Source organism: Oncorhynchus mykiss, chromosome 2, assembly GCF_013265735.2.
Source record: "Oncorhynchus mykiss isolate Arlee chromosome 2, USDA_OmykA_1.1, whole genome shotgun sequence".
Classification (NCBI taxonomy): domain Eukaryota; kingdom Metazoa; phylum Chordata; class Actinopteri; order Salmoniformes; family Salmonidae; genus Oncorhynchus; species Oncorhynchus mykiss.
Genome location: NC_048566.1, coordinates 73,685,999 through 73,708,413, shown reverse-complemented (window position 1 = coordinate 73,708,413; position 22,415 = coordinate 73,685,999).

The following is a 22,415-nucleotide window of genomic DNA, read 5'->3' as shown; positions in this document are numbered from 1 at the left end:
TTGTACATCATGCCCTGAATCTATTTTACCATGCCCAGAAATCTGCTCCTTTTAATCTCTGTTCCCAATGCACTAGACGACCAGTTCTTATAGCCTTTAGCCATACCCTTATCCTACGCCTCCTTCCTAAGTTTGTTTTATTCACTGCTTTAGCACACTTTAGCACACACTCCAAAAAGTCTGAAATTACCATCCCCAACTACAACATTTTCAGTCAAGATAGAACTGCCAAAGGAGGCGGAGTTGCAATCTACTGCAGAGATAGCCTGCAGAGTTCTATCTTACTATCCAGGTCTGTGCCCAAACAGTTCGAGCTTCTACTTTTAAAAATTCACCTTTCCAGAAATAAGTCTCTCACTGTTGCCGCTTGTTATACACCCCCCTCAGCACCAGCTGTGCCCTGGACACCATATGTGAATTGATTGCCCCCATCTATCTTCAGAGATCGTACTGTTAGGTGACCTAAACTGGGATATGCTTAACACCCCGGCCGTCCTACAATCTAAACTAGATGCCCTCAGTCTCACTCAAATTATCAAGGAACCAACCAGGTACAACCCTAAATCCGTAAACATGGGCAACCTCATAGATACAGTGCCTTGCGAAAGTATTCGGCCCCCTTGAACTTTGCGACCTTTTGCCACATTTCAGGCTTCAAACATAAAGATATAAAACTGTATTTTTTTGTGAAGAATCAACAACAAGTGGGACACAATCATGAAGTGGAACGACATTTATTGGATATTTCAAACTTTTTTAACAAATCAAAAACTGAAAAATTGGGCGTGCAAAATTATTCAGCCCCTTTACTTTCAGTGCAGCAAACGGTCTCCAGAAGTTCAGTGAGGATCTCTGAATGATCCAATGTTGACCTAAATGACTAATGATGATAAATACAATCCACCTGTGTGTAATCAAGTCTCCGTATAAATGCACCTGCACTGTGATAGTCTCAGAGGTCCGTTAAAAGCGCAGAGAGCATCATGAAGAACAAGGAACACACCAGGCAGGTCCGAGATATCCGAAGTTTAAAGCCTGATTTGGATACAAAAAGATTTCCCAAGCTTTAAACATCCCAAGGAGCACTGTGCAAGCGATAATATTGAAATGGAAGGAGTATCAGACCACTGCAAATCTACCAAGACCTGGCCGTCCCTCTAAACTTTCAGCTTATACAAGGAGAAGACTGATCAGAGATGCAGCCAAGAGGCCCATGATCACTCTGGATGAACTGCAGAGATCTACAGCTGAGGTGGGAGACTCTGTCCATAGGACAACAATCAGTCGTATATTGCACAAATCTGGCCTTTATGGAAGAGTGGCAAGAAGAAAGCCATTTCTTAAAGATATCCATAAAAAGTGTCGTTTAAAGTTTGCCACAAGCCACCTGGGAGACACACCAAACATGTGGAAGAAGGTGCTCTGGTCAGATAAAACCAAAATTGAACTTTTTGGCAACAATGCAAAACGTTATGTTTGGCGTAAAAGCAACACAGCTCATCACCTTGAACACACCATCCCCACTGTCAAACATGGTGGTGGCAGCATCATGGTTTGGGCCTGCTTTTCTTCAGCAGGGACAGGGAAGATGGTTAAAATTGATGGGAAGATGGATGGAGCCAAATACAGGACCATTCTGGAAGAAAACCTGATGGAGTCTGCAAAAGACCTGAGACTGGGATGGAGATTTGTCTTCCAACAAGACAATGATCCAAAACATAAAGCAACATCTACAATGGAATGGTTCAAAAATAAACATATCCAGGTGTTAGAATGGCCAAGTCAAAGTCCAGACCTGAATCCAATCGAGAATCTGTGGAAAGAACTGAAAACTGCTGTTCACAAATGCTCTCCATCCAACCTCACTGAGCTCGAGCTGTTTTGCAAGGAGGAATGGGAAAAAATGTCAGTCTCTCGATGTGCAAAACTGATAGAGACATACCCCAAGCGACTTACAGCTGTAATCGCAGCAAAAGGTGGCGCTACAAAGTATTAACTTAAGGGGGCTGAATAATTTTGCACGCCCAATTTTTTAGTTTTTGATTTGTTAAAAAAGTTTGAAATATCCAATAAATGTTGTTCCACTTCATGATGGTGTCCCACTTGTTGTTGATTCTTCACAAAAAAATACAGTTTTATATCTTTATGTTTGAAGCCTGAAATGTGGCAAAAGGTCGCAAAGTTCAAGGGGGCCGAATACTTTCGCAAGGCACTGTATCATCCTGACCAACTTGCCCTCCAAATACACCTCTGCTGTCTTCAACCAGGATCTCAGCAATCAGTGCCTCATTGCCTGCGTCCTTTATGTGTCCGCGGTCAAATGACCACCCTCATCACTGTCAAATGCTCCCTAAAATACTTCAGCGAGCAAGCCTTTCTAACAGACCTGGCCCGGGTATCCTGGAAGGATATTGACCTCATCCCATCAGTAGAGGATGCCTGGTTGTTCTTTAAAGGTGCTTTCCTCACCATCTTAAATAAGCATGCCCCTTTCAAAAAATGTAGAACTAAGAACAGATGTAGCCCCTGGTTCTCTCCTGACTTGATTGCCCTTGACCAGCGCAAAAACATCCTGTGGCGTATTGCAATAGCATTGAATAGCCCCCTCGATATGCAATTTTCAGGGAGGTCAAGAACCAATATACACAGTCAGTTAGGAAAGCAAAGGCTAGCTTTTTCAAACAGAAATTTGAATTCTGTAGCACAAAGTCCAAAAGTTTTGGGACACCGTAAAGTTCATGGAGATTAATAGCACCTCCTACCAGCTGCCCACTGCACTGAGGCTAGGAAATACTGTCACCACTGATAAATCTACAACAATCAAGATTTTCAATAAGCATTTTTCTACGGCTGGCCATGCTTTCCACCTGGCTATCCCCACCCCGGCCAACAGCTCTGCATCCCTCGCAGTAACTTGCCCAAGCCCCCCCCCCCCCCCCCCCCCCCCCCCGCTTCTCCTTCACCCAAATCCAGATAGCTGATGTTCTGAAAGAGCTGCAAAATCTGGATCCCTACAAATCAGCTGAGCTAGAAAATCTGGAGCCTATCTTTTTTCCGCAATTGTTGCAACCCCTATTACTAGCCTGTTCAACCTCTCTTTTGTATCGTCTCAGATCCCTAAAGATTGGAAAGCTGCCGCGGTCATCCCCCTCTTCAAAGGTGGAGACACTCTAGACCCAAACTGTTACAGACCTATATTCTTCCTGCCCTGCCTTTCTAAAGTCTTCGGAAGCCAAGTGAACAAACCGATCACCGACCATTTCGAATCCCACCGTACCTTCTCCACTATGCAATCTGGTTTCTGAGCTGGTCATGGGTGCACCTCAGCCACACTCAAGGTCCTAAACGATATCATAACCGCCATCGATAAAAGACAGTACTGTGCAGCCGTCTTCATCGACCTGGCCAAGGCTTTCGATTCTGTCAATCACCACATTCTTATCGGCATACTCAATAGCCTTGGTTTCTCAAATGACTGCCTCGCCTGGTTCACTAACTACTTCTCTGATAGATTTCAGTGTGTCAAATCAGAGGGCCTGTTGTCCGGACCTCTGGCAGTCTCTATGGGGGTGCCACAGGGTTAAATTCTCGGGCCGACTCTTTTCTCTGTATTTATCAAGTGATTGAGTGTTCATATCCAAAATGTCCATTTAAATGGCGCGTTTGATCCAGAAAAACACCGGTTCCAACTTGCGCAACGTGACTACAAAATATCTCAAAAGTTATCTGTAAACTTTGCCAAAACATTTCAAACTACTTTTGTAATACAACTTTAGGTATTTTTTAAAGTAAATAATCAATAAAATTGAAGACGGGATGATCTGTGTTCAATACAGGAAGAAAACAAACTGACGCGTGCTTTCTGGTCATGCGCCTCTATCAAACAGTACACATGAAGTGACCCTCGTTCAAGATGGCCGTAATTCTTCATTACATAAAGGAATAACCTCAACCAATTTCTAAAGACTGGTGACATCCAGTGGAAGCGGTAGGAACTGCAAGCAAATCCCTTAGAAATCTGGATTCCCAATGAAAACCCATTGAAAAGAGAGTGACCTCAAAAACAAAAAATATGAATGGTTTGTCCTTCGCCTGCTACATAAGTTCTGTTATACTCACAGATATGATTCAAATCTACTAATAATATGCATATCTTATGTAGCAGGCAGTTGAATTTGGGCATGCTTTTCATCCAAAATTCCAAATGCAGCCCCCTATCCTAGAGAAGTTTTTAACAAACCTCCAAACAAGCTTCAATGCCATACAAAACTCTCCATACAACACTCAAACTAAATGCATGCTCTTTAACCGATTACTGCCTGCACCCGCCCGCCCGACTAGCATCACTACTCTGGACGGTTCTGACTTAGAATATGTGGACAACTACAAATACCTAGGTGTCTGGTTAGACTGTAAACTCTCCTTCCAGACTCACATTAAGCATCTCCAATCCAAAATTAAATCTAGAATCGGCTTCCTATTTCGCAACAAAGCATCCTTCACTCACGCTGCCAAACACACCCTCGTAAAACTGACTATCCTACCGATCCTTGACTTTGGCGATGTCATTTACAAAATAGCCTCCAACACTCTACTCAGTAAATTGGATGCAGTCTATCACAGTGCCATCCGTTCTGTCACTAAGGCCCCATATTCTACCCACCACTGCGACCTGTATGCTCTCGTTGGCTGGCCCTCGCTACATATCCTTCGCAAAACCCACTGGCTCCAGGTCATATATAAGTCTTTGCTAGGTAAAGCCCCGCCTTATCTCAGCTCACTGGTCACCATAACAACTCCCACCCATAGCACGTGCTCCAGCAGATATATTTCACTAGTCATTCCCAAAGCCAACACCTCCTTTTGTCGCCATTCCTTCCAGTTCTCTGCTGCTAATGACTGGAACTAATTGCAAAAGTCACTGAAGCTGGAGACTTATATCTCCCTCACTAACTATAAGCATCAGCTGTCCGAGCAGCTTACAGACCACTGCACCTGTACACAGCCCATCTGTAAATAGCCCACCCAACTACCTCATCCCCATATTGTTATTTTTTGCTCTTTTGCACATCAGTATCTCTACTTGTACACACATCATCTGCACATTTATCACTCCAGTGTTAATGCTAAATTGTAATTATTTTGACAATATGGCTTACTTATTGCCTTACCGTCCTAATCTTACCTCATTTGCACACACTGTATATAGATTTTTCTGTTGTGTTATTGACTGTACATTTGTTTATCCCATGTGTAACTCTGTGTTATTGTTTTTGTAGCACTGCTTTGCTATATCTTTGCCAGGTTGCAGTTGTAAATGAGAACTTGTTCTCAACTGGCCTACCTGGTTAAATAAAGGTGAAATAAAAAAAAATAAAAAATCTGGTCTACATTTTTTACGTTATATTTTTTCTGCAAGTCGTAGAGAAGTGTCGTTTTCTCATGTGTACACAAAATTTTGGTGCTGGACATAATGAATATGAGGTTGAAAAGTAAAAAGAAGAGCTGTCCTTCAATAGATGTTTTGGTAAGTTGACAGAGTCCCTCCCAAACTACATCTTGTGGCTAGTGAAGCCAATAGCCCCTGAACCAGGTCTGGGTTCTAATAGCACTTTACACTGACTGGTTGACTAAGTCAGCCGCTTGAGTGCCAGATGAGCAGGGTTTTCACTTTTATGACTATTCCACTATTCCAGGCAAGTTCAATCAAGTGCAGCCTTTGTATCTGAAAGAAATCAAGTAGTATTTTAACCCAGGTCTGATCCTTCACATGATGCACCTGTTCTGGGATCAGTGAATCAGTGTCTCAGCCAGAGGCCCTGTAATGTGGTGGTTGGTATTAGGATGCATGATAAGGGTCTGAGCAGCCTGCTGCTAGGTGTGGCGTGCTGTGTGAAGGAGTGGGCGCCCTGGCTGCTGAACGCTTAGCATGGGAGCAGATGGTGGTGGGGTGCTCCAAACACCAGTGGGTGGTCTGCTCTTAGCTAATATGGATAGAGAGGTGGTTCACCCATTCGATTTAAGGTGCTTGTTCTCTCTCTGTTCTCTTTCTTACTTAAACGTGAGAACGTTATTTCACATCCTTGAACTTCCTTGATTTGAATCATGTTATCATCAGTGTTTTGTATTATAATTGCTACATATGTAGGATCCTCATTTTGTTCATGTTGTTGAAGGGAATTTCCTGAACAGCAGGAAATGTAAATTTGTTGTATATTAAAGGTTTAAAAAAGCTTCTAAAGTTAGTAATTTCCACTTAAACATTTCAGATTTTATTTGCCCTAACTAAAAATGTATCAACCACTAAAATGAATTATAATCAACACAATAATTTACATTTCCTATTGCTGCAGGATTATTTTCCTGCTGTGAGAAACTGGTCAAATTAAGATCCTACACTAGTAATTATAGCTATTTTAGACTGGGTGCAGATTATTTCACTCCAAGATGCAAACTGCATCAACAGAGGAGGGGATTGTGGCTGATTATGTCAACACAAATCAATGGAAATGTCAACTGAAATACTTGGGGCTGCATTTTACAAATTTGTCTCATCCAAAAATGTGTGTGATATGATACCAAGCTGTGTGTCCTTATAGTTTCTTCAAGAGACATCCACTCACCCATCTTCCTTTTTCCTTTATCTTTTCACTGTGTCGTCATGGTGATGGGTTTTCATCCTTGCATCTCTAATTAAAGAGAGAACGGTGTGGCTGTCTGGCCTATCAGATTACATTCCAAAATCCACCACATGATATCACAGCCTCCTCAGAATTTAGCAACTTGGCCTCCTACGATTTGGTATGTAAATCTGTTTTCCTCCATTTAGTATGATACATTACGTTATGTTACGTTACATTATGAATCAAATAGTGGTCATACAATAAAATATGAATTAGAGGATGTATAGTATCATACGTCTTATCTGATGGCACAATAGCATACAAATTGGATTATACATTTATGGTACATCTTGGATTAAGTATAGTATTATATGTCTTGTATTATACGTCTTTCTCTCATACCAGGTTGCTTGTTGCGTTGTAACGACAAAGGTTAGAATGATTTACGTAAAAGGTTAAGAGAAGTAAAACGACAAAGGTTAGGTGAATTGGGTTAAGGTTAGAATAAGGGTTAGGGGATGGGTTAGCTACAGTACAATGCTACAGTTGTCCCCGATGTCCCCGAACTCGAACACGCAACTTTCAAATTGCTAGTCTGTCGCGGCAAACGCCACATCCTCCCCGACCAACCTCTCTCAATCGTTTCAGTATTAAGAAACCTTCTGTCGTTAGTAACCATATCAAACTAGAGGAGGCCGGTGGGAGGAGCTATAGGAACACAGGCTCATTGTAATGGTTGGAATGGAATAATGAAACGGAGTCAAGCGTGGTTTCCATATGTTCGATGTGTTCGATACAGTTCCATTTACTCCATTTCAGCCATTATAATGAGCCTGTCCTCCTATAGCTCCTCCCACCAGCCTCCTATGTATCAAACATAACATATCTTACTTATTGGAGGTGCAAAGATTTACGTAAAATACCAAACGTCTGTACAGTGAGTCTAGTCTGAATGTAGACACCCCTCACTGTCTCACTAAATCTCTCATCATTTGGTCCATGGACAGATCCATATAGTGGAATCGGCATCCTATAGACTAAATAGACTGGAGGAGTTATAATTTCATCTATCCAACAACAACTCTTTACTCTAACAATACTTTACATATAGCAGTCCTAAAAAGTATACTCTGTTGTAATTGGATGACTATATTTCAGATGTTCTTAATCACCTCATCTGGTAAAGGATATTACCATACTCATTCAGGGAGACTTACATAAAGATCACCATGCTCTCCCGTGGATAAGTATCAACCCTGAGAGACTGTGATAGACATCTGTTAGGGCAGAGTGCAGATGTTTGCTTTCATAAATACCCTTTCTCCACAGGTGCAACAATTCAATTGCAATATGTGCAGCAAAATCAAACTCTAAATTAGGAGACTGTCACCTCTTGATATGGTTCCCATGGTTACCATGGGAGAAATAAGAAAGGATGTACCGACAGTTCCAATTAAAGCATGTCTTTTTCACATCATGCTTTTTATTGCGTAGGCCTGTGTGAGCAGGTGCTTTGTAAAACAGTATACGACTGTTGCGTAATGAGGTTTTCAATAATGTTGGAGTACAGGTGTGAACATTACAGAACTCCCTTTCATGACCATTTTCCATGGTATTTTGAGGGTCTGTGCATTTGTTTTTCTATGAAATATATTGTCAGTAGCCTGTAATATAACCACAAGATAAAACCTTGCAGTTGAAAAGGAGTTCACCCTTCTTTAGTGAAGACAACCGTGTGTTTTTTAAATCAGTGGGCTATGTAACACCTTCTGCATGTGTCCTGATGTATGGCTTATGTAATTTAATTCTAATACCTGGCTCTACCTGGGCCCTCAAGGGAAGAAATCACGCAAGGGCACAGGTAAATAGCCCTTCGCTTGACAATTGACAATGCTTGAAGTAATGTGTATTTCTAAAAAGCTGTCCACCTAGTGGCATTGACTGACCTTCTGTGTTTCAGATGCTTGATAATTATGTTACATATTGCTAATCTAAGATGAAAAAACCTGAACCAGCAGTTGCACTTGACCCCCCCTCCCACTTTCTAGCTCTGACTCTACCAAGCTACTTTATTAAGGATTGTTGGTTGTCCCACGTAGCTATATTAAGATGAACGCACTAGCTGTAAGTCGCTCTGCATAAGAGTGTTTGCTAAGTGACAAAGATTGTAATGTAATGACTGCATTCATTATCCTTAAGAGGATAATTGTTGTAGTAAGTGTATTATTATTATGTGTACTGCACGTGTATCACTTTGTACTGTACCTGTTTGACTCCCATTGAAAATGAAAGGGAAATCCATAAAGGTTGTGGAACAATACCCTCTTGTGTTTACAGACGTAGCTGCAGTCTAGTACTGGACAAAACCGCTCTTTGTTCTTATCTGTCACACTGAATCTAAATAGAAAATGCATATGTTTTTGGAAAGTGTTGTATAAACATTTGTTTAATATCAATAGTGTGTGTGTACAGCCATTGGCCAATTCAACTTGTTTGCATGATACTGACAAATTGATGCTGTAACTAGTATAGCTACAAGCGATTTGGGGTAGCAGTAGCCTGGTAGTTAGAGCATTGGGCCAGTAAGCAAAATATTACTAGATTGAATCCCTGACCTGACATTCTGCCCCTGAACAAGGCAGTTAACCCACTGTTCCTAGGCTGTCATTTTAAGTAAGAATGTGTTTTTAACTGACTTGCCTTGTTAAATAAAGGTTAAATAAAAAAATTCAGAGATTAAAATATAAAATGTGTAATTGAATGTAGTATCAAATTACAGTACATTTTGATTCACACAGTTCATATATTTACACAGAGATTAAGGAGTAAACAAACACAGCAATTAGGTTTTTATTGTCATCATTTTCAGCAGGATATCTATCATGTTTACCTGAAAACTACATAGCATCTTGTCATCTTTTATTAATTTGTTTCGACATCATGGCGCTCATGCATCATTGAAATATTACATCAACCTTGACACCATGATTTGAAGGGTGCTTTGGGTTTTCGAGAAAACCCTTTCATGTGTGCCCTGGGGCCTTTATGTATGCCAAACCTGATTGTCTGCGCTGCTGCTCTGAAATAATGCCTGCCACCCCAGTCTCAGGAATGCTCTCTCTCTCACAGGACCCATCTCCAGTTCAGTCTCCCCCGTGTGTGGCAGGCAATCTATTCATGCAGTGAACTTTGAATTAGAGGCCCATGTTGTCTCCAACTCTAGGTCCTGCCTGGATCCAACAGGCTGAATCCAGCCTTCTGGATTACATTACAATATACAACAGATGCACAATCTGGTTTCTGAATGAGCAAATTAGTCACCTTTACTCACGTTTATCATGTTTATGATTATGTATCAGCAATGATTATGTGATCATATAAGACAATATACAATAACAATCCACGTCCTCCAGACACATAAAAGGTTAAGATTAGTAAAGGTGGCTAATGTGCTCATTCAGATACCAGATTGTGCATATATTTTATTTTTATCCTAGCTAATCTTCAACTTTCATGAGGCTGGAGGACTTGGATTGTTATTGACTTTGTAAAGCATAGTGATAGAAGACTTACCTCTACATAGAATGAAGTTTCTGTCGATGCTAGTATGAGTCACCACGTTTTTTCAAACAAGAGAAAAGAAGGGATACACAAAATACATCCATTCAGAGAATTGCTTCCAGGATTTTTTTTCTGAAAAAATTATTATGAGTTTTCTGAGAAAAATAAGCAAACAAGTGTTATGAATAGGTTGAAGCACGTAGAAACTGGAGTAGACATAACTTCAGTTGCCCAGATGACCCGGTTAGAGATACAGGTAGTGTAGTAAAGCTGCTGCTGGACAGGAGAGAGTTTTCCGTTGTGGTACCATATTGTGTTCAGCTCTCTCTCTATCATTGGCGGAAAGTGTCAGACACATGCCCTTATCAGTTCTCCGTCCAACGGATACAGAATAGATAGCTGGGCTGGAAAAGTGATAAGGAGATGTGGTCGACAACATTACAGTCTAACAACACATTTTGCAGGAGAAAGATACTGTACTGAGAACACATCCAATCTGCAACCCAAAACACATCTTAACCTCTTTGGATATCTCACACACTCAGTTTTACCACTCTTTGTCTTCACATCACCTTCACAGCGGTGGCCATTCAGGTCAGGTCCAGGACATCCAGCCAGCTCTGACAAACAGCTGGAAAGTAGTTGTAGAGAGAGTGAAGCCGTCGTTCATGAGAGTTTTACCATTGACAATTCTCCAGAAGGCAATAATCTATATTAGTATTCAGTCTGTTTGAGGAAACTCTTTGTGGTCTTGACCAGTCATGGACGTATCCACTAAGTACTCATCCACATCCCAAAGGCAGAGCAACTTTAGGAAACACCACAGTGAAGAGTTTTATTTCACCATGACCCCACCTAACTCCTGGTGCTATGCTCTCTCCTATTGGCTCTCAGTCAGGCCTCAATATATCTCCACAGTCACTGATCTCTGTTTGTCTGTCACTGGGAGATTGGCCAATGGGGTAAAAGGGGCTTGGCCAGGTCCCAGGAATGACTTGAGATGATTCCCACAGGTGTGGCTCAGCTGTGCATTCCAGTACACACTACCTGTCAACTCTCCCTCCTCTCTGCTTCACTAGACAGCAAACTGATTGTGTAAGGGCTTACCTGTTTGAACATGGATGTTGGGAAATGATTTAATATGTAGGAAAATGTGCATTGACAGTTGGCTAAATAGGATATCATGACTATTCTATCAATGCACAACGGCGCACTTATTTTACATTTATTTTGCTTTCACAAAGCAGGGGCCCATGCAGTGCTTAAAGGCTTGTTGTCAATGTTATATTACCATGGAATGGTGTGCTCCTCGTACAAAATGAGTCTTTCCTATAACATCATTTGTATGAACTCTGTGTTGATAGTGGTGAATGATTGAGTTGCTATTAATGTAATGAATGACGTAGAGAAGATAACAAAATGCATCCATACATTTACATTGTTTGAGAGACAAAAGGTAAAAGCAGTAAATACAGGGCTAATATCAAAACAGTAGGAGGGGGGGGGGGGGGGGGGGGGTATCCCATGGGTCACATTATTACCAGGGTTCAATGTGGAATACATCAGACAAGATATGACATCCTCAGGTTGGTGGACACAAACAAACATAATTGTGAGTGTACAAAACATTGGGAACACGTGCTCTTTCCATGACATAGACTGGCCAGGTGAATCCAGGTGAAAGCAATGATCCCTTATTGATGTCACTTGTTAAACCCACTTCAATCAGTGTAGGGTGTAGTTAAATAATAATTTTTAAGCCTTGAGACAATTGAGACATGGATTGTGTATGTGTGCCATTCAGAGCGTGAATGGGCAAAAGAAAATATTTAAGTGCCTTTGAAATGGGAATGGTAGTAGGTGCCAGGTGCACCGGTTTGAGTATGTCAAGAACTGCAACGCTGCTGGGTTTTTATTGCTCAACAATTTCTTGTGTGTATCCAAAATGGCCCACCACCCAAAGAACATCCAGCCAACTTGACACAACATTGGAGTCAACATGGACCAGCATCCCTGTGGATGCTTTCGGCACCTTGTTTTTTATTTTACCTTTATTTAACTAGGCAAGTCAGTTAAGAACATATTCTTATTTTCAATGAAGGCATAGGAACAGTGGGTTAACTGCCTTGTTTAGGGTCAGAACGGCAGATTTTTTACCTTGTCAGCTCATGGATTCTTACAACCTTTCGATTACTAGTCCAAAGCTCTAACCACTAGGCGACCTGCTGTCTGTTGCCAGTTCGTCTTGTTTTGTCAGGTCTTACTAGCATGTTTCCCGATCATCCTGTTCTCATGTTTTCTAGTCTTCCCGGTTCTGGCCTTTCTGCCTGTCCTGAACCCGAGTCTCTGTTCGACACGTTCCTTCATGGATTATCGGACGTGGTTAAAGACGAGCTCGCAGCCCGGTACCTTCCTATGGACCTCGACTCTCTCATATCTTTGACCATATGGATCGATGGGCGGCTGCGAGAACATAGGAGGTCTGTTCCCGGTCACACTCGCTCGTCTACGGCTCCTACCTTGCCTCTGAGGAATCCCGGAATGCAATGTCACCTGAGTTCCCTCGGGAATCACAGAGGGCTGTTGACTCGCCTTCTCCGGAGCCCATGCAACTGGGCAGGGCTAGATTGTCTCCTGCTGAACGCTTACGCATTTTGAGCACCAAGAGCTGTCTGTATTGTGGAACTCCAGGACATGACATATCTACCTGTCCATTAAAAGACCAGACTCATCAGTAGGTACGAGTATGCTGGTGAGACGTATGGTGAGTTTCCAATCCTCCATTACTCGTATCCCTCTCCATACCATCCTCCGGGTGCTCATTGACTCTGGGGCCGATGAGAGCATTATGAACGCTACCCTTGTGTCAGAGCTGGGAACCTCCACACAACCTCTATCCATTCCCATGGACATCAGAGCTCCGGATGGGCGCTCTATTGGCAGAGTCACTCACAATACGGTTCCTATTAACCTGCGAGTGTCAGGTAATCACAGTGAGTCGATGCAGTTCCTGCTCATTAAATCTCTGTGGTTTTGGGGTTTTCGTGGCTTCAGAGGCACACCCCCCTGATCGACTGGGCTACTGGTTCTATCCTGGGTTGAAGCCCGTTCTGCTTCATGCATTGTCTGAAGTTGTGGAGAAGAAGGACAAAACTCTGCACCTGTGAATGACATCACGGTTAAAAAACGTTACCCTCTAACACTTTCGAGCCTCTCCAGGGGGCGAAGATCTTCTCGAAGTTGGACCTTTGGAACGCCTACCATCTCATTCAGATACGGGAAGGAGACGAATGGAAGACAGCCTTTAACACGGCTAGTGGGCAATATGAGTACAATGTTATGCCATTCGGACTGACCAATGCACTCACAATGTTCAACGATGTGCTCGGTGACATGTTGAACTGGTTCGTGTTTGTCTACCTTGACGACATCCTTGATTTTACCCGTTCAGCTCAAGAGCACGTCCTCTACAGGTCCTTTAGCTTCTCCTTCTCCACACCATCTCCTTCCTAGGATACGTCATCGTTGCAGGAAATATTCAGATGGATTCTGACAAGGTGGGAGCGGCGGTGGATTGGCCTCAACCCACATCCAGAGTGCAGCTGCAATGTTTCCTGGGGTCTGCTAATTTCTACCAGAGTACACCTGGCTTCCCTCAGCACTCACCTCTCCCAAGGTTCCGTTCACGTGGTCTCCAGCAGCTGAGCGGGCGTTCTCGGACCTCAAGCATCGATTCACTCCAGCTCCCATCTTTTTACCCCTTTTTCATGGTATCCAATTGGTAGTTACAGTCGTCTCATCGCTACAACTCCTGTAATGACTAGGGAGAGGCGAAGGTCGAGAGCCATGCATCCTCCGAAACACGACCCAACCAAGCCACGCTGCTTCTTGACACAATGCCCTCTTAACCCAGAAGCCAGTCACACCAATGTTTCGGAGGAAACACTGTACACCTGGCGACCGTGTCAGCGTGCATTGCGCCCGGGCCAGCTACAGAAGTCGCTAAAGCACAATGAGACAAGGCCATCCCTGCCGGTTAAACCCTCTTTCTAATCTGGACGACGCTGGGCCAATTGTGCTCCGCCCCATGGGTCTCCCGGTTGCGGCCGGCTGTGACAGAGCCTCGACTCTAACCAGGATTTCCAGTGACACAGCTAGCAACTGCGATGCAGTGCCTTAGACCACTGCACCACTTAGGAGGCCTAGCTCCCGTCTTAATCCATCTGGTCCCGTCCCGTCAGATCGTGGTGGAGGTTGACACCTCGGACGTCAGAGTGGGGGCCATCCTGTCCCAGTGTTCTGCCCAGAACCAAAAGCTGCATCCCTGAGCTTTCCTTTCCCATCATCTTAACCCTGCTAAGAGGAACTATGACGTGGGAAATTGAGAACTACTCGCGGTCAAGATGGCGTCGGAGAAGTGGAGGCACTGGTTAGAGGGGGCGGAACATCCATTCTTAGTGTGGACTGACCATAAGAACCTGGAATATCTCCATACCGCTAAGTGCCTCAACTGAAGGCAGGCTTGATGGGCCCTGTTATTCACTCGGTTCAATTTTTCAAACTCCTACCGCCCTGGGTTCAAGAATGCCTGATGCACACTCACGCCTGTGTTGCCCCAATGCTACACATCTGACCCCGAGACCATCCTCCCTATCTCCTGTCTAGAGGCTACAGTCATCTGGGGTATAGAGAGCCTGGTGCATAGAATAAGACTCCACAAAAAGCTCAGACTGTCCTCCCTCAACCACTCCCTGTTCCTCACCGCCCTGGTCTCATATATCCCCGGACTCGGTCACTGGTCTCCCTCCGTCAGATGGCAACACTGCTAGGATAGAGTTTCCAAGGACGCCTATTTCATTCCCCTTCTCAAGTCACCCTCTGCCAAGGAGACGAATCAGCTCATGGTGCAGCACGTCATCTGGATCCATGGAATTCCGGTCTACATGGTCTCCAATCACAGTCCTCAGTTCTCGTCGCGGTTTCTGGAAGGTGTTCTGCACTCTCATTGAGTTATCAGCCAGCCTGTCCTCTTGCTTTCATCCCCAGTCTAATGGCCAGTTGGAGCGAGCCAATCAGGACCTGGAGACAGCTCTTCATTGCCTCGTCTCCGCCAACCCCACCTGGAACCAGCAATTTGTGTGGGTGGAATATTCCCGCAACACGCTTCCCTGCTTGGCCACTGGTCTCTCGCCCTTCGAGTGTTCCTTGGGATATCAGCCCCCACTCTTCCCTGAACAAGAGGAAGAAGTCTGCATTCCCTCTGCCCAGTTGTTCATCCGCCACTTTCACCGTAGCCCGGTCTGCTCTTCTCAAGACTGCCACCGGACCCCTGCTCCCCGCTTTCGTCTCAGACAGAGGGTATGGCTTTCCACTCAGGATCTGCCCCTCCGGGTGGAATCCCTAAAACTTTCCCCCCGCTTTGTTGGCACTTTCCCCATCTCTAAAAACCTTAACCCCACTGCTGTTCGTCTTCACCCTCAGTATGCATCAGTATACATTCCACTTTTCATGTGTCTAGGATTCAACCTCTGTCTCACAGCCGTTTGTCTCTTGTTCCCATTATCCCCTGTGTATTTACACCTGCATTTTCTGTTTGTCTTTTGCCAGTTCAACTTTTTTTGTCAGGTCTTACCAGCATGATTCCCATTTCCACTGTTCTCAAGTTTTAGTTTTCTAGTCTTCCCGGTTCTGACCTTTCTGCCTGTCTTGACCCTGAGCCTGCCTGCCTGTCATCCTGTGCCTGCCTGTCATCCTGTGCCTGCCTGACTGTCATCCTATGCCTGCCTGCCTGCCATCCTGTGCCTGCCTGCCTGGTTGCCTGACTGCCTTTTGCCTGCCCCTTTGTTATATTAAATATTCTGGGAATCAAACTATCCTCCTCCTGTGTCTGCATCTGGGTCATATGCTGAGTCGTGATAACCATTCATTTCTATTGGGCACAAAATAATCTGAAACACAACCAAAACAAACAGCAAATGCATCCAACAAATCTGTAGAGTTGCAAGCTTGATATAGTCATTGTGTGCTAGGAATATGGGACAAAATACTTTTACTACTTTAATAAACATATGTGAATTTTCCTTATTCTTTTGGTCCCCTAAAATGGGGGGATATTCAAAAAGTGCTGTAATTTCTAAATGGCCTTCAAATGAAAGCCGACAGTCTGCACTTTAACCTCCGCAGTAGGCAAATCAATAAATGTGTTACTGTCCCAATACTTTTGGAGATCGCTGTAACTACATTGTTTGGGAATAGTTGTATAAAACATGATAGAAACGCTTTAATAACATATTGGAACTAGCTAAGGGTGTGCCAGAGCCACTCTGACCCCTTCTGCCTTGTCTGGCGATTTGTCCCCTGATATCTAGTGAAGCCTTAGCCTGCCATTGTCAGAGGAAGGACAGCAGCCGTCTCTGTATGCTTTGTTGCTGGTTATCTTAGCTGAGTTCCTCCCCTCTGTGTGAAAATCCTCAGCTAAATCAACATGGCTGGCTCACTCTTTATCCAGTACCGGATTTCTTCTCCACACCAGCCGCCAGCGGCACTCACACGGATGAGGGGAGATCTGCTAAAGCATCTCCTCTGCAGTACAGCGCTCTCCGCTGGGATTAGCCAGGCTGCATTCCCACCGTCAGCACCACTGAATTCTCAGTCCACACACTGAACACAGGGGTTAGGGGGTCTACACACACACATGCGCGCACACGCACATGCACACACAGACACACACAGAGATAGGGGATCTGCTACCTTATCCACTCCTATCTATTGATTATAGTCTCCTTTTTCCTTTTATCTAAAAACAGAGCATTATTGTTTTAATTTGTATGACTGATAAGGGTAGTGCAATGTAAGGGGTCACAGCGTTGTATGACTCCCTGATCGCTGTAACTCATTATCAAATGCATCAAGCTACAGTCAAGAGCATATCAGATAGAGAACCCTTCATGTAGCCTTAAAGGGAAATTCTGTCACTTTTCAACCTCATATTCATTACCTCCGGCACCATACCAGTGTCTACATATGTGGAAATTGCGCGTGTCTGTGGTCTGTGGTTAAAAAGATAGGAAGAAAGGTCCAAATAAAATGTTTCTCTGTTACATCACACGGTAGGATTAAATGTAAGAAAAACTGGGATTTTCAAAACCTGCAAGAAGGGTATTTTCTTGCTCCCCATGTCAGCTCGAATCTCATAGTGTTTGTAAATCACTGTTTTGAAAATGTCTTAACTTTTGATGATGTCATCGTGTAGAACTTTTGAACTTTAGATTTTTCTCTACAAAACAGTAAAAATGCGCGGTTTTCACACATCATGACACTGTTATTGTGCTGGAGATAATGAAAATGAGGTTGAAAAGTGGTGGAATTGCCCTTTAACTAGTGGCTGAGGAACAACTTTGCCTTCGATTTTCATCCCTTCATTTCAGACAATTTAGAAAGGTAGTGGTAAATTTAAGCAATAAGGTCCAAGGGGATGTGGTTTATGGCCAATATACGGCCAACATATGGCCAAAATACAATGGCTAAGGACTGTTCTTAGGCACACAGAGTGCTAGGACACAGCCTTTAGTTGTGGTGTATTGGCCATATATCACAAACACCTGAGGTGCCTTATTGCTATTATAAACTGGTTACCAACGTAATTAGTAAAAATTAATATTTTGTCATACCCGTGGTATATGGTCTGATTTACCATGTTTTTCAGCCAATCAGCATTCAGACCTCGAACCAGCCAGTTTATAAAAAGTAATACAACACAGAGGAATACTTTGGATTGGATTCCTTTTTATGTTCATGTTTATGTGTTACATACAGCTACTTAAAGTCCACTTAAACATGGGAATGTGCAGTATGTCCTCATTTTAGTTATAAACTAGAATAATTATATGGTTTGATTAGATCATGAAAATATCACTGCCGTTTCACTCACCACTTTTTGAAGAGGATGGAAATCCCTTCCTCTTCACGCATGCCAAAGCACTAAGGGTTCAATTGTATGGGCAGGGGTCAGTGCACACCTTATCAGAGTAGGGTCAGTGCACACCTTTCCAGAGTATAGAAAAAGCCTGTGAGCAATGATTCTTTACATTCCACTGAGTGCAGCATTTCAGGGTAACAATTAGAATTTCTCCCCCAACACCAGACAACTGCTTTGGAGAGATGCAGTGATGCAGTATATGCTGCAGAGGTCTGTTAAAAAGTAAAACCACTGTCATGTTGTGAATTACTGCCAATCAATGATTGTAAATATTTGTTGACATGCCTATTTAAAGGTGTATAGTCTTCAATGAATAATGCCTCACACGTATTATATGTAATTCCTCTTCTAACATGCCTTTTAAGTTACCTGTGGACATTACCTGTGGACATTTTAAGTTACCTGGGAGAGTCCCCAGAGGTAACTAACTACCTGCTCCACTGCCTTATCCAGAGGACTATTATGACCTCTCCACAATCAATAGCCTTTTCCCCTGAGCTGTGCTCTGCTGTCTGGTAACACCCAGCCAGCCAGCCAGCCAGCCAGCCAGCCAGCCAGCCAGCCAGCCAGCCAGCCAGCCAGCCAGCCAGCCTGGCCTCCAGAGAAAAAGCCCCAGGGAAAGGGCCTGAAACAACCAACACACAGACCCCACTACAGACCCCTCTGGCTCCCAGGCACTTTCTCTAATTGTTGAATAAATTAGATGATAAATGAGATGATTGTCTTTAGATAGGGGGGATTTTCAGTCCACTCTTTTGTCTCCAAACGAAGAGGCGCTCATTCAAGTGAAGGCTTGATTAGGCTTTCCTGGGGAGCCCAGGTAATTCTCTCTAATGATGCCCTGAGAGAGAGAGAGAACGATTTGAAGAAGAATACAGCCGAGAGAGAGCTTTTTTTTTTAGGTTAAAGTAGTCTAAATGATCTGCCAATGTTCTAAGATAACTTGTCTTGGTAAGACGTCTTATTAACCCTCATACTACCAACATATTTTACATACAGTACATGGACTGCCAGCTGGAGTCATATTGACCCTAAGAAGAAACTATTGGAAAAAGCAACAATCACACCAAAATATAAAATATATTAATTCTTATCAAAACATTGTTAGACATGTATAATAATGTTATTTGCATATTCTGTAAAGTGAAAATATAAATGTTTTCCTTAGATAATGTGCAACTTTTTTCCAAAGGACAATCCACATTAGCACTAAAACCCTGATTTTCCATCATTTGATTGTAGTATCATTTAGTTTTTAGAATTTTGAACTAAATATACATTTTGGCATTTATGTTGGAAACCGGCATTTAAAGGGGTGGTACACCAACATTTGAAATATACTTAATTTTATTGACAAAAGGTTATTCATCCATTGATCCTGAGAGACAATGACCAAAAATATGGCCTAGTTTTCTTTATTTACTTAACCCACAGCCAGCATTAGCATCACTGCTACTGAAACAAGGGGAGTGGTAGGGCCTATGGTGGGATGCTTCAAAAAGCATGCCCAAATCCTCAACGTCACTTCAAACCAAATGTTATATCAACCTAAATACCAAAACAAGTTATACCTATAGAATATTGGGGGATATTATAGGAATTTCATGTATTAATATAACATTTCCTGTAGAATAAGTATTTTAGGGAGAATATACACCAATAGAGAAGTACGTAGCAGAGGGTCGCTGGTTTCTGCATTACAGTTCTAGCAAGTATTCATACAACTGACAGACTTGTATGAGCATTTTTTTACTGCAACTAAGCGTATACAGTACGTAATGTAATTAAGATTTTGTACAGTTCTAACCATAGGTGGGTACATAAGGTGCTCCATATCTGCAGGTAATCTGTCTATCTGGTTAAAATCACTGATGCAGGTCCCCATCCACCCTCTGAGGATATGTATAAATTACTATTATGTCTCCAGATTCAAAGAAAGGATTTTAAACATTTGCTGTAGAATAACTACTTTTTGGAGAATGCAAACCAATACAGCTATGTGTAGATTCAGAGCGAATCTGAGGTCTGTATTGCAGTGCTATCAAGTATTTATACCATTGGCAGACTTTGTATACCATTGGCAGACTTTGTATACCATTGGCAGACTTTGTATACCATTGGCAGACTTTGTATACCATTGGCAGACTTTGTATACCATTGGCAGACTTTGTATACCATTGGCAGACTTTGTATACCATTGGCAGACTTTGTATACCATTGGCAGATTTTGAAATGGATAAAAAAGAAGGGAATTTGGGTTTTGTACACAGACATACAATACGTTGTGAAGAAAAGTATAATCTTGGGCGAGTACATGCAGATAATCTGTGTATCTGATACAAGTCCCCCTCCACCTTCTGGAGGTATTGATAACTTGTTATTATTTCTCCAGAGAAACCAGGATTCAAGTAAAGGTTCTATCTATCAAATTACTATAGTCGGAATTAGGTGTTTTTGGCTGGGGTCAAAATGACCCCAAATGACTTTATTGATACAGAATCACTAAACAATTATTTAGATTTATTAAGAACAAGTTGATTGACAAAGTCATGGAAAATTGGAAGAATTGAATAAACCACCTTTGGGCTAGGATTTTTTTATTTATTACAAAATGAGCCCAGTTGGTAGTACGAGGGCTAAGATAATTTATCTTGAAATAAGATCATTTATCTTACCCCACTTGTATCAAGCATTTTTTTCTTAAAATAAGTAATAATTTATCTTAGTAAGACGTCAAGTCAATGTATTCTAATGGCAAGAGATATACTATCTAGGTAAGATCAACACATTTTGCAGTGTGGCTGACTGGCTGGGGTATGGTGCTGGAGGCTGTGGGGATTGCCCAAGTGGTTAAACAATTGAAACATCTACAGTACGTCTATAGCAGTAAATAATCAAAAGTCAAACAATACTGGCCTGAAGTTGCTGCTGGCACTTTGATGGTGTCTTGGAGACAGCAATATAAGATCACATTTCACCATTTACTGATTACCAAATTTACAGCATAATGAAGGAAACATATCAAAGATGCTGACCAAGCAAAAGTAAGGGTATAGCAGTGTCATGTCAACATTTTTTTTTAGGAAAGAACACAATTGCTTTAAAGGACTAGGTCAATTGTAACACTAGATAAAATATAATAAATATTCTGTCTTTTTGATTTTCCCAGTGTATCCCCCTCAATTGTTTAACCTACTCAGCTGTGCAGCATGCACTTCAGTGATTTCAAGTATCTTCCAGCAGAGGGCATCATGGATGGTTTCTATTTATAGCAATTGACTATTATTTCAAAAGGGAATTAGAGGCTTCTTAAGGATGTCTTGGCCTGTTTTCTTGAGAAAGGGCCCATTTTCCCCTTCCCTGCAAGAGTCTGAGGCAATCATTCATCAATTTGGAATGTTTGCCAATCAACATACAAGCAATCAACAACATGAAAATAAGTGTATTGTACTATATATACAGAATGTAGCTATAATATATAATGTAAGTGTTTGGTTTGCTAGTTAGCTTAAAGCCAGTGTGAAAATGTTACCATGTAAAAGCTTGTATGAGTCTGTGAGGACCTTTGGTGTGATGTTATTCAATCTAAACTATATTGCCATGACTCTGACATTGTGTCTCACAGGCTTTTTACTTATTTCTTTATGTGGCTCATAAGGCACTTATGGGCCTTTGAATCATTTATGGGCCTTTGAATCAGGCATCTAACTTTCATTGATTGACCAAATAATGACACATATGCACATATGCATCTAACATATCACACTGCTCTTTAAGACTTTTTCCTAAACCATTTTTGGCAGCACTGATATGCACTCAGTTGCTATGGACACAGATCATGTGTTTTCTTTCTCTTTTTTTCATTTTTTTTTAAAACAGTGGCCATGACAACAAAGTGTCTGTTAAAGAAAACCTACAATGATATGCATTTTAAGAGGCCACGAGAAGATGAGGAAAAAAAACCTTATCAATTATGACAGTTTGATTCAATAGTGCTTTTATCCATTTTCCATCAAGTGGCCTATATACTGTTCGCTCCCATTCTAAGAAGTAGAATGCATGGCATTGATGAAAACAATCTATATGTGTAGTTAATGATAAAAGATGTGAATTTGATCCAATTTGCTACAGCAAGGAAAATAATCCTGCAGCAACAGGAAATGTTAATTATTATGTGTATCATAATTAATGGACATTTTTGCAGGGGTTGCTTTTTTTAAGGGAAAATCTAGTCTGGGATTTCAAAGTGTAAA